General features: G+C 41.0%; 1 non-coding gene across 1 annotated transcript; it reads right to left on the reverse strand.

Moving 5' to 3' along the window:
• Nucleotides 1–13,656: 13,656 nt before the first annotated feature.
• On the reverse strand, nt 13,657–13,763 carry LOC117014168 (U6 spliceosomal RNA). The gene has a single exon (XR_004421465.1). It is a non-coding gene; the product is annotated as a U6 spliceosomal RNA (small nuclear RNA).
• Nucleotides 13,764–14,384: the final 621 nt, after the last annotated feature.

The following is a 14,384-nucleotide window of genomic DNA, read 5'->3' on the forward strand; positions in this document are numbered from 1 at the left end:
ATAGTTCAGTTTTCCGATAAATAACATATACTCCAATCATATAATGACCGGGCAGGACTTCAGTCATTAGAAAGCTAAAATGAGACTAGAGGATTCATTTTCAAGGAGTCTTACTCACATGGCTGGCAAATTGGTGCCGGTGGCTGGTGGGGGGCCTCAGCTCCTCACAAAAGCCTCTTCAAAAGGAGTATCATCACATGACAGTTGTCTTATCCTATAGCACTTGATTCAAAAGAAAGAGACTCAGATAGCATCTATCCTTTCTAGGACCTTTCCTCAGAAGTCAGAGCTGTGGTTGTCAAACTACGAAATCAAGATAGAAGACTTAGTTGGACTGATTTTCTTGACTGAGTCAAACTTTCTCTGGAGGCATTTGCCAAAACTACATCCCAATCTATTCTCATCAATGGTGACATCACTGAAATGAGCATAGAGCCCCACCCTAAAGGACTACCGTAAAAAAGACAAAACTCTTTTGTTCGTGTTTCTTAAAAGCAACTTTCTTTGTTCTAAACTTGTATTTCATTGTCTCATCTATATAAATTAATAATGAAAACGAAATGTTTTTAAAGTGAATAAATGGAGTCGCTGGTCCATGGACCAGACTTTAAGTAACAAAGCTGTATACTATCCACTCTACCTCATACCACACCACCATTCTCCTCTGCCAGGATCCCACATAAACCTTTCCCCATCCCCACTGAATTAATTCACAAAAATAGATCGCTTGAGAAAGCCTGCCCCACCAAGTCATCTATACACCCAGACGTTTCTGTGTAGAAATAATTAATATAAATTGAGTGCCTACTAAATACCAGATACTTTATTTATATATTTACACACACACACACACACACACACACACACACACACTTTTATATTATTTTCACAACCCATCTTATTATCAGTCTCATTTCATGGGAGGAAACTGACACTTAGGTATTAAATAATTTGCCACGGTCGTGTGGCTAGCAAGTAGCAGAACTGGGTCTTGAACCCCAGAAGTCTACCTACAGATTCATGTATATTTGTTTCTACACTGTCCCGAACCCCAGTGGAGGAACACAGTTTACACTCAAACTGAATTCCCATAACTGGGACAAGGATGGAGCCATCCTGCTTTGGAGCAGTTGTTCATCTCCAGTATTGAATAACACAATCAACTTATTAGCCAGGAGAAGAGAGCATGATGTGTAGTTCTCATGGCTTTAATGACCTTATTCTAAGCACCATGAGACTCCTAAACAAACTATTAGATTTTTCAGTAACATGGAAAAATCGGAGATGTGACCAACTTGACAAAACGGGGAGGATGAAAAATAAACTTTAAAGAGAAAAGAAAAATATTTTGTTTTCTTTAAAAAATCAGATAATAGCATATAATGAGACTTGGCAAACTATCAGCCATAAGTCAAATATGATCCACTATGTAATTTTTGAAAATAAAACTTTATTATAGCGCAACCACGCTCGCTGCCTAACGCTGGCAATACCATGCAGCAGAGTTTAGTAGTTACAAGAGAGACCACGTGACCTGCAAGTCTAAAATATTTACTATCTGGCTCTTTAAGAAAAGTTTGCTTATTCCTGGATATACTCACTAGAAGCAGTTTATAGGTATCCTGCTGCCATGTCTGGTTATACTAATAGGACACGTAGTACATCAAGCAAGAAAGTGCCACAGAAGATGGAAGGTAAGTGACTCCTCAGTCTTTATAGGAAACCGTGAATGCACCCAAGGAAGAAAGTGAGGAAATAGATCTCACTGTGGTTAAGAAAGGACTTTTGCTCAAACGAGCCATGACCAACTTTTTAAGATCAAACAAGCAAGTGTTGATCAGACAGGCTACTGAGATGTATACCTTCAGCTCCAGAAATGCTGGGATGAAACTGGAGTGGCAGGGAATGCTCAGGGTGCCTCTCACAGCCCTTCAAAACCACGTGGTCTGTGACCGCTTCCTGCGGAAACTCACACAAACTTCAGAGAAGGACAATGTAAATAGGACAGAAGTCAAGAGTAAACAGGCTGCACCCAATCATCAATAACTCAACAAATATTTATGGAGTGGACCCCGCCATCATTTTGGCAATAACAGCAGGGGCAGAAATAAAAAATAGCAACCTACATCTATGCGCTTAATTCGTATCCCATTTAACCCTTACAAGAATCCTACACTTGCCGTAGGTATTATTGTTTTGTTGATGAGGAGACTGGGGCTCAGAAAGCTTACCCAGGTAGTCACTGTCACAACTAAGTAGAAGACAAGGGTGTCAAGTTTCTTCTGCTCGGGATGGAGACTAGTTAGTAAGTCACAGGTGCCTCGAATCCCACCAGAGCCAGCAGCATGGAAGAGAACAGAGGAGTCTCCAAGCACCTCATCTGCACCAGAACAGGGATTGACTGAGTCCCTAGCAGGTCCAGGGTAAAAACCCTCCAATGGTTGTTTGCTGAGATAGTCACTCTGGAGCTTTCAGTCCTTGTGTGTGTGTGTGTGTGTGTGTGTGTGTGTGTGTGTGTGTGCGCACGCGCACGTGTGTGTGTATTTGTGCTTCTTTTGAGTCCGAAAACCACATAGGACATCTGGGCCCTGGAGGCCTAGTGGTAAATCACACCACCCATGAGCCTTGTGGAATGATTGACATGTCCACTGATTAGTGAGTGGGGCTCCTCATAGGACAGAGAAGGGATGTATGAAGGAAGGTGCTAAAAACCATTGTCTGCCCATTACGTTTTTAAATTATAAAAACCCTGCTCTCTCCTAATCTAGGTATCCTCTGCTATTGTCTGGGGTGGAAAGAGGATGGCTTGAGGAGAAATGACTTGACCAAAGTCACACAGCTAGTTACTAGCAGAATCTAGGCTAGATACTAGATAGATTAAATCCAAGTCCAGATGGCCCCTTCTTCACACCACTCGATCACACTTCATTCTCTGGTGGGAAAAGCAGGTCCGTAAAGAACCAAACAAAGAATATAACTAGTAAAAACAGTCTTTGCTACATGCAGCAAAAAATGCCTTCTTTCTCCTGTGAGTATATTTGGCTAAGCAAAGATCGGATTTGTTGGAGAGCAAACCAGGGAGCTGGAGAAAAGATGGTTTCTTTTCCCTTCGATGGAGAGAAGCGCCAGAGCAGCTCAAACCAGTTTGTGAGAGCCAATTGGTAGCATCTCTTCCCAACCTCCTCTTCAGCAACAAGCACATTGTTCGCTTGCAATCAGACACGGTAGGAGTATTCACACCATGACATTCAGCAAATGCTACAAATCAGGTCTCCCTCCCCAGCCCACTACTGGAAGTGAGTTTATCAAAGTAAAAAATGTGGCGCTTCAGTGCCAAAGGTGTTGTAGCTTCCTTACCTGTCTGAGCGGAGGCTGCAACATCAGCATAGGCTACCCTCCAACTTCCCTTTTCCTGACTTCTTCCTTTCCTTTCTTCCTCTCTTGACTTTGGGCTGTACTGGGGAGAGAAGTAGCCACGTGGCTCTGGTTCCAGTGGAAGAGGCTGGCTTGGGGTCGTGGTTCTCCAGTTTTACTGGGCATCAGAATCATCTGGAGGGAGAGTTAAACAGAAGTACTGGGTCCCTCCCCCAGAGTTCCTGATTCAGTAGACCTCGGCTGGGGCCTGAAAACTGGCATTTCTAACAAGATCCCATCTGATGCTGATGCTGGTCATTCAGGGACGGCACTTTGAGAACCACTGATGGCCTGGCGCTTCCTGACTGGTCCCAGCTGAGTTGCACCTCACAGCCCTTGGACCTCAATGTCATACACAGTCTACATTGATTTAGTTTCAGCACAAGCACAGGAATTCTTTACCTCTCTCCGAGACAATGAGAAAGAATGTCGCTAGACTGCCACCATTTGTTCCCCCAACACAAAGTCACCCCCACTTTTGACTTCATTATTCTGAAAAGCTGGAAAAGCTGGAGAAAATACACAAATGCTGTGTTTATAAGTACCCAGGGTTAATTCATCTAGGATATAGCGTATATTCTGCTAAGTCTGTGTCCAAAGCAATCCAGAGCCTTGTACTCAAACCCGGGGCATAAGAGGATCCAAGTACATGTTTTACCCATTTCATAGGAAGTCCTGCGATGAAAAGTCCCCCCACCTTGAGAAGCCTTCCTGGGAAGTCAGAGGAGAGTTATTTTAGCAAGAAGCCCCAACGCTGCTTTTAATAAGTGAATTCTATAGATTGAATTAGCTGTTAGTTGCTTTATAATCATTACTATTACGTGAAATTAACTGCAAGTTCAGAGTGAAAAGAATTATACTCATAATTTGATCAGTATATGATCAGTATAAATTATACATTGAGTTCTGACACTAGATATTTTTCTGGCTTTTATTAATTACCTAAATAGTCATTTTCAAGACATTTCATAGCGCTTTAGAATTTACAAAGCTGTTCTTAAAACTCCTTATCTTGATGGAGAGAGAACTGACTCTGGATGGTGAATGCACAATGTGATACATCGATGACATATTACAGAATTGTACACCTGAAATCTATGTAACTTCACTAACAATTGTCACCCCAATAAACTTTAATTTTAAAAAAAAATATCATTATCTCTTTTTTAACGAAGAGTGTAATTTTTCTTTTAGTTTTATTTGTTTGATTTCTACCTCATAACATTTGGTAATTGTTGTAGGTTTTTCTTAAATACTTCTCACAGCCCTTTTCATCTCCATTTTCATGTGACTGTAAATTGAAGTCATTTCAGTCCTATTAGAGGTGAGTGTAGGTTTTGCCAATGCCAATTCCAAGCAATTCTGTTGATCAAATAACTTCCATTATATAAAATCAGAAGAATTTTAAATTAAGAAGAAAAGTGCCTCACAGACCACTGTAATTTCATAGATTTCTTAAATAGAAGAGATAGGGAGTGCTTTTGCTTTAAACAAAATGAAATTAACCGATCATAAATTAACATGTTCCTGTAAACTCTTGGATATCTGAACAGTATTATAAGCCATATATTGAGTTTGTTGGACTCAGAATAAATTGCTTATTAAACAAGCACAGTAGGAATTGTCCCTTACATTTAAATGGTGCCTTAGTTTCCCAAACACCTTTACAACCATATACACCTTTCCCCATTTTAAAGATATGAAATCTGAGGATTAGAGAGGTAAGTGGCTTGTCCAAGATGCCACAGTTGGTAACTCGGGAGGCATCTTCTGACTTTTCCTGAACCCTCACTATGCAGCGTGTGGTTCAAAGGACCAGCAGCATGCAGCCCCTGGAAGCTTATGTAAAAGGTTAGACTTAGGTCCCACTGTGGACTGTGAGAACCAGAATCTGCTTTTAACGTGATCTCCAAGAGATGTGTGTGACACTACAGACTGAGAGACTCTACTCCAAGTCACACCACTCCACTCTGATCAGAAGTGGGTGGGGAAACCTCCCCTCATCCTCAGGTGCAGAGGTGTCCAGCCTCCACCTCTAACCAGGCCCAGGCCACAGCCTTCTTCACTCTCTTCCTTGGTTCCAGCCCAAGGAACTCCATGATATCTCAGACCCCGTAGTCCCACTCCCTTGACTTGTCAGCAGTCAGATCTTAGCCAGATATGGAAATCACTGTGTAAAGGAATCCCTCTGAGGAGATGAAACTGGAGAGGAAAGAGGGTACATCTCCTATGAGCTGGGTAGGTCATCAAGGAGCCCATGTCCATATGAGTTCAAACAACTCTGCAAAACGGTTCCCATCACTCCTCTTCCTTTCGTACCCAGAGACTTGTGGTCAAAGCCACAGAGTACTGATCTATATGAAGTAAGAGAGAGGCCTGGACCCCGTCTCCTGGAGTTCATTTAAAGGTAGATGTCAATGTAGAGATGACAAACAAAATAATCTGCACGGTGGCACATGCTGTGTAAGTTTCGATAAATGGTAACTCTTGTTACAACAGATCTATGGTCAGGCTGTATCTGTGGGATGAGAAATGCATCTTACCATTCAGAATGTGGACATTCACGTGGTCTGTATATGGAGCAGTCAGTTCCCCTTATCCTCTCCTTGACCCCGAGCAACCAAGAGAGTTCGTCCACGACCCGGACTGAAAATTGGAGGCTTGATCTCTGAAGAAGTGAACTTCAGGGCCTCTGAACTGGGGACATCAGGTGTAGACAGGATCAGGGTAAATTGCCATATTGAAAACTGGGCCATTAACATGAATGTCTACATTCTGAATGGTAAGATCGTTACCTCCCTTCTACTGCTCCCAGTTCTCTGTCAGAGGGTCTTATTATACTCCAAGACAGGATTTGGACAGCATTTCGTCTCCATAGAAGCAGGCTGGCCACAGACAAAAACACCTACAGATACTGACATTTCACATGATGAAAAACCTGGCTGAGGCCTGATCACCCTATAATGATGCCTCAGATTCAATACCTTCTCTTTGTGCACAGAGTTCTCTGTCAACTTCTAAGTACTTTACTAAGCCAAAGAATGCCAGATGTTTGAGGAAAGTTCGAACATGAAAGACGGAAATCAAAACAAATAAACAGAAGAAGAAGAAGAAGAGAAAGGGGCAATTTCCATGGAACAGAAGAAAACTGAAAATAACAAATCATAATTTCCATCCTTAGAAGATAAGAAAAAATATTGTAACCACAGAGCAAATACTGATGAGTTCAGAGAAGAGTTCATGGAAAAGACCAACATAATTAAAAAAAAAAAAATAATTGTTGTTAAAAGTCTACTGAAGGCCTGGAAAATAAACTTGAGGAAATTGTCTATAATCTAGGGAAAAGTCAGAAATGAAAAAATACGAGAGAAATATATGAAAATTAGACGGGTGAGTGCTATGACAGATTATAGATAGCTAAAAATTCTTTGCTATTCTTCCCATGGAGATTTAGAATCTAAATGCCCTCCCCTTGAAAGAGAGCTGGTCTTTGGGACTTGCTTGATCAACAGAATGCTGTAGACGTGATATTCCGGGACTTCCAAGAGTAGGTCAAAAGAAGCCTTGAAACTTCTATCCAGGCCTCCTACCATGCTACACTAGAACCCAGCCACCATACTCAAAGGAAGCTCAAGCAACCCTGTCGAGAGTCCCGTTTGGAAAGGTACCATTAACAGCCACCACCAACTTGCCAGCCCTGTGACTGAGCCATCTTGGAAGTAAGTCCTCTAGTCCCATTGCAGATGCCGTCGTGATGCCACAGAAAGCAAAGATGGAGCCATCTCCCTGAAACCCTGCCTGAATTACAGATTTGTGGGCAAAATAAATGATTGCTATTGTTTTAAGCCCCTCCGCTCTGAGATGGTGTGTTATATATCAATAGATTACTGGAACAAGGGCCAACATTTGACTGATAAGAATTTTAGAAAGAGAGATGAGGAAAAAGAGAGAAAACAATAGAAGGAAGGAAACTTTCAAAATAGTTATACAAGAAAAATTCCCAGAACTGAGTCTCCACATTTAAACCAAAAGAAAAACAAAATACAGAGTGCCCAACACAATGCATTAAAAAATACCTCTTCCAAGGTACGTCATCATAAAATTTCAAAATACTACGGGTAAAGAGAAAATACTAAAAACTTCCAAAGAGAAGGAAAGGGGAGCGGGGAGGGAGCCGCATACAAATATCCGAGATCAGATTGTTCTTAACAAGCAGTGCTGGAAGCTAGAAGACGTGAAACAAAGCTTCGAAGCTATTGTGAAAAGAAAAAAATTTAACCCAGAACTCTATTCTCAACCAAACTGTTAATCAGTTGTGAGGAGAGGGTAAAGACAGATTTTTTTTACACGTAAGATCTCAAAGATTTGTTCTGCCAGAAAAGAGTAAAGCCAAGATAAAGATGGGCTCCAGGAAGCAGAGATCCCACACAGAGAGGTGCAGGAATTCCCAGGAGGAAGATAAAGAGAAATCGCACTGTGCTAGCTGAACAGCAGGTTCCTAGAACAGAGTGAGCAACCCAGTTTGGAAAATGGAGGACTCAGGGGAACAAAGTAGATGGAAACAGTAAGCTCCCTGGTGGTTTGAGAACTGAATCAGTCTTCTACATGGTTTAAAAAAAAAAAAAAATCACTAGCTAATATTTTAAATAGAAAAATCAAGAGAAATCAGCCGAAGCCTATCATTTGAATATAAGGCAATACATTTATACGTAGGCTTATATGACTCATACCAATCTTTCTTGAGAGAGGATTTGTTTAGGGAGAGCAGAGTCAGGACTAGGGTAAGGCCAGTGAGGTGCCTAGGCTCAAAATTGAAGTGCACAGCTCTGAGAGTGGGTGTCTTCTTACATTTTGTACCCTAGACACCTTGCTTCACCCTAGTCCCAGACGTAGGGGAGAGCACTGGATATGATAGAGGTGATAGAAGAAAGAAGAAGAGGAAAATGTAGAGAGATGGGAGTAGGATCAGAGCTGTGTAGAATGGTGTATTGAACGAATGGATGGAATGGGGGACCTTTAAATCAAGCCTAAACAAATGAGTAGCCCTTTTGCAAGCTGGAGAAGAGGAAAGCCATTCTAGGTTCAACAGACAAATGCCAAGAAACAAAGGCAGGTATGGAAGTTGGGGAAAATAAACATAATTGTAGAAAAGAGAGGAAACAAGCAGAATTTAACAGATATTATTACGGATCACAGATTCTAAAACCCTGGATTGGATTCCTAACACGCAGTTAGATTCTTGCAACAGAATTAGCTTCTCAAACAGAAGAAACTAATTTAGGAACCACCCTGCAGTTGATTTGCTTTTCTCTCCAGGGCCTCAAACCAAAATCTAGAAGCTTTAATTGCCAGCCATCAGTGGGTTAATAGTATTGGCCCATAGGGGCCTTGAAAACAGCCTGGCATAGAGGGTAATACATGGGCATAGGACAGGCTTCCACTCAGAATTGCTTAATATGAGTTTTTATGAGTTTTGCACAGTGGGGCTGCGTGGGCAGACGCCGCTGAGGAGAGCTTTGTGCCCTGACAGGAGGAAAGCACAAGCTGTTAAGATGCCATAGGGCTCTCCCTGCTCAAAGCCTGCTTCCCTGGAATACCTGGGAACATAGATGAGAAAGTTGAAGTGGGAGAGGCTCAGAATTGTGATGACTGAGATATCATGTGAAAGTAAACAAAACATTTAGCCCAAGATCCTCTAAAGACATGGTAGGACAATGTTTTGTTTGCCTATTGACTTGGCTTAGCATAATATTTTCTCAATCGTGTTCCTGTATCAATTTCTGACAGTACAATTGAAGGCTGAGGCAGGAAGTACATTGTCTACAGCACCAGCAAGGAAATTGGGAGTTTGGTCAATGGCTGTAAATATCCTCTTGGTATTTCGGTTTGTTTACGCTGAAGGGCTCTCTCCGGGGCTGAGAGGGTTCTGGGACACACTGGCACCAGATTTGCAGTGGGAAAGATCAGTTGTGGAGATAAGGGTAGGGGTCCGCCTTGAGACGTGCCATGAAAAAAAAGATCTGATTTAGCCATTAAATCCCTTGAAAGGGTGGCGAATAGGACTATAACAATGGGGTATTCAGAAGAACACTTGGTAGGCAGGAAAGGGATGTTCAAACACAAATGCAACAGAGCTTAGGGGACTGAAGTGTCACTCCCTCTTCTTCCAGGGACACCGACTGAACCTCAGGAAGAAGACTACAGAAGTAGATTCCTACTTTCTATGACCCAAGAGATGGTGGAGACCAAATACTAAAACCGGAGGACAGCAAAATCTGCTAAAGAATTTGTCCCCCATTCACATTTAGTCCTGGTCCACATGATTCACTGTGGGTGGTCCTGGCTGAAGTTCGTGGGAATGAGCTCATTGATCCTTCTTGTTTTTAAGTGTCCTAATGGACTTGAGTACTGCCGGAGCGAGGTCAATGTCAGAGAGACGCGGGGCAGGGGGAGATCATCGCGTAAAGAAATACGCAGAAAAATAATATGTGTACAAATAAACCTATGTAGAAGGAGGGAGAACCCTGAGCAAACATTCATTCACCAAGATTTACACAGAATGCCAGGAGTTACACATGCCCCTAGCAGGTTGTCTACTAAAAGTCCAAGAGATACTATGAAACACACACACACACACACACACACACACACACACACACACACACACACACACCAAGACGTAAATTCAAAGGATTCTTCAGTGTCTGCAATTCTTCAGTCTGAAATCTCTTGTTTGTATTTAGTGTGGAGTGTTTTCCCTAAAGGATATCCTGTTTGAGATTAGTATTGGCTGGTTCCTCTTAACATCCTTAAAGAAACATCCAGAAAAAAAAAACTAAATAAACCCCCACCCCTCCAATAGCATGCCAAATGATTTGTCTAGAGGAAGTCAGGGACCAAGTTACATGAACCAAGCCGTATTCTCGTCTCCTCCTGCAGGTTCCTGCTATGCTATAACCAGCGTCCCTGACAGCTTCCCAAAAGGAGAAGGAATCTTGGTCCTACTATGGGTGTCACAGAGGGAGGCAGTGTGGCCGTGGAATCACACCACGCTGAGACCACTTCCCGGCTTAGCTATTGGGTAACCTCAAGTAAAACTGTGCCTCAGTTTACTTGCCTTGTAAAATGAAGATAAATGTTTATCTCATAAGGTCACTAGGAGAATCCAATGAGCAAATGCATGTAAAAGCACCCTGTAGTTTACAATGAAATCTAACACACGTTATTATGACGCATAGTTCTCGCATCAACCTGAAGATACCATGTTGACATCATAAAATCAATAAATTAACAATTTAGAAAAATGATTTAAAATACTAATTTTTTATCATTTAACTCAGCAATAGTGTGTTCTCTATATGCTTTAAAAAAATAACCAAATAATGTTATTATTGTTTTTCTTGTCATTGTCAGATTTACAATATCAAATTTCTCAACGAATGTTTCTATTTCCTCTTTAAGCCACCACTCTAAAGTGATAAAATACCAAAGGTCCTGAACACTGTATGGGAACTGGAAATTAAGAATGAGAGAGATGGATTCTATGTGACCCAGAATGTTGTACATCACTATTTTAAAGCTTCTACCTTCCTTTTGGCTCTTCAACCTGACTTCTTGTCATTCTACCCTGGCCTACCCAAAGCTTAGACTTTCAACAAAGCTTATCTGGATTACTACAGTAACCTTTCTAACTGGTTTCTCTGCCTTCAGATTTATATATTTCATTTTCACAGGAGTAAAGTTGAGAATATGTTTGTTGTCATCTTCTTCTCTCCACCATTCCTAACGATATTTATGCTGAGTCTTATTTAACTTTCACTTCCCTCTGAGATTTTGCCTGAAATGAACCTTCAAAACCCCTGTCATCTTTACTACTCAGGTCCTAGGTCGGGTGTCCCCTCCTTTGGGAAGTGTTTCCAATACACCTTCTGTGCCACCCATGTGTTCCCAACTCCTGAAAGATGCCCATTTTATGTGATCGATAAGAGTTTGTGGATATTTTCTTTTTATCGTAGCACTAATTACCTGGCATTGAAATTGTTTATTTGCAGATTTTCCCTATGGTGGTATGAGTATCTGAAGGAGGAGAATTATGTCAAATATCTTTTTATGTTTCTGAAACCTAGTATAGTGTCTGGCATAGCATAGGTTTAATGTATGTTTATTATGAAGAAACAAATAGGCAAAAGAACAAATTCTGACAGCTGAAATGAGTTGCCAAATGAGGGCAGTTTGCTTGTCAGAAGATTTTTAAAATAAGGTCAGACGGCTCTCCTTTTGGAGTGCTATGAAACTGTAGACTTGGCAGATGTTGGGTGGGGGTGAACTAGATGGTACCTGAACCCCATCAGTCCTCTTTCTCTAGGCCTGAAGCTGGGGTGGGGAGAAGTAATTTCTTTAGAAAGGGAGGAAACAGAGTGAAAGGAAAGTAAACTGTTATTGAGCACTTACCACGTCCCAGGACTCTGACAGGCAATCTAAATACACAATTTTGACTTCATGATAATCGTAGGAGTTTGGTGTTTTTAATCCCCCTTTTACAGGTGAAGACACTGAAAACTAAGGATTTTAATTAACTTTCCAACATCACATCATTCCTAAACGACAAAGCCAACATTTGAACCCAAATTCTCCCAGGTTCCTTTATCCATGCTTCTCCAAGGGGAGGATGAGTACATAATTGCACAGGTAAGTGGTGTGTGGGTTACACGAAGCAAGAAGGTATACATATGACACATCTTCCTGGGGCCATTTTACTTAAAGATTCATATTTTAAAAAACTCCACAAAATCAAATACTTAATTTGTATAAATGTTTAGGATACAGAGAAGCGGTTAAGCGCAATTCTGAGTGGAAGCATCTCCTTTGCCCATCTAATACCCTTTAAATCAAAGTCCCCCATGGGCCAATGCCAGCAACTCACTAAAGCTTCTAGATTTTCTTTTGAGGCCCTGGAGAGAAAGACAATCGACTGTAGAAATGTTCGTAAATTAGTTTCTTCTGCTTTAGAACCTAATGTGTTTTTTGTTTTGTTTTGTTTTTTGTTGTTTATTTATTTATTTATTTTTTTTTTTTTTAATTTATTGGGGTGACAATTGTTAGTAAAATTACATAGATTTCAGGTGTACAATTCTGTATCACATCATCTATAAATTACATTGTGTGTTCACCACCCAGAGTCAGTTCTCCTTCCATCACCATATATTTGATCCCCCTTTACCCTCATCTCCTAATGTTTTTTGGTCAAGAATCTAACGATGTATTAAGAATCCAACCTAGTTTTAGAATCTATGATTCTTAAGTGTTTTCGAATTTAGGGCTGATTGCATTGGGCTGGACCCCCAGGCTTCCAGGTTCTACACTCTCACGCTCTGGGGTCATCCGATCCACAGTAGTGAAATGTCGGAAAAGCTCTGGACAGCTGTCAGGAAAGCAGCAGATGTATGCCAAGACTGAGAAGGAGCGGATGACGCATCATCCTCCAGACTGTGGGACCCGTGCAGTAGAGGCTCCAGCTGTGACACATGTGGTCCAGGCAGGGAGAACAAAACAGCAGGAGCTCATCTGTGCACTTAGCAGCTTGAATCGGTCCAAGAAGTGATTTCCAAACCCCGAACACAGGATATCTCCCCTTCCCTACTCAGCAGCAGACTCTGGCTCAGGGATATGCTGTCTTGCCAAGGAGACTGAGCAAAGCCAGTGGTGCCTGGACTGTCTGGAAAGAGAGCATGGAGGAGAAAAGTTCGCCTAATGGCACTGTTTAGTTTTATTTTCTTCCTAGCATTTTAATAACAGTTTATTTAATAATGCACTTATTATCACCTGAACACTTAGTGTTTTACTTTTTTGCCTTGCTTTTTTAAAAATTACTTTCAGGTGTATAAACAACATAATGATTAGACATTTACACCCCTCACAAAGTGATAATCCCTGTCCCGGTCTACTACCTCGCTGACATCGTATATAGCTCTTACTATACCACTGACTATATTCCCTGTGCTGTACTCTACATCCCGTGAATGAATAAATGAATATATATATATAAATATATTTATATGTATTTATTTATAGTTGATATTCGATGTTATTCTACATCAGCTTCAGGTGTACAGTGTATTGGTCATGCATCTATACAATCTATGAAGTGATTCCCCCATAAGTCCAGTACCCATCTGGCATCCTACATAATCTATACAACATTATTGATCATATTCCCCATACTGTATTTCACATCCCTGTGCCAAAAATATGCAACGCTTCATGAATTTGCGTGTCATCCTTGCGCAGGAGCCATGCTAATCTTCTCGGTATCATTCTAATTTTAGTATATGTGCTGCCGAAGCAAGCACTGCAATGTCAATTTTGAAGCTGAACTCAGATGCCCAGTTAGCAAATAATGTTTTGCTGGAGTTCCTTCTCAATTTATATTTCATGGGTCACTTAACCTTTGAACAGAGTCGTAAAATCATCAAGTAAACCTAAGATTTTCATTCTAATTCGCATCCAAAAGCATATGCCATATTCAGTCTATGTTAAGATACATATATTTTTCCGCATCTTAGCATCTCTGATATTGCTATGTCTCTTAAAACTGACGATGTGTTATAATCTAATGGGCCATGGTTTTTATTCTTTTTTCTTAGTGTCACTTTAAATAATAATGCGTTTTGTTATCGATGGCTTCTTGAATTCAAATATGTATTGTGCTTTTACTGCTGGGTTTCCATAAAACCACTGTACATGTATGTAAGTTTAATGAGTTTTAAACACTATAAGCTGTTGAAACTTGTTTTCTTATGAAATCTTCAAATGAAGTGCTACATACAAGAGAAATAAAAGGGACTGTCTGTCTTCGGTCTTGGTTGAGGCAGGAATTGAGCCCTTTCCACATATAAAGGTGCACTGAGCATTCCCTGGTGTCCTTTGAGGCAACTCGGTAGCATGTGGCAGATCAAGTAGACAGTAAATGG

Source organism: Rhinolophus ferrumequinum, chromosome 21, assembly GCF_004115265.2.
Source record: "Rhinolophus ferrumequinum isolate MPI-CBG mRhiFer1 chromosome 21, mRhiFer1_v1.p, whole genome shotgun sequence".
Lineage (NCBI taxonomy): Eukaryota > Metazoa > Chordata > Mammalia > Chiroptera > Rhinolophidae > Rhinolophus > Rhinolophus ferrumequinum.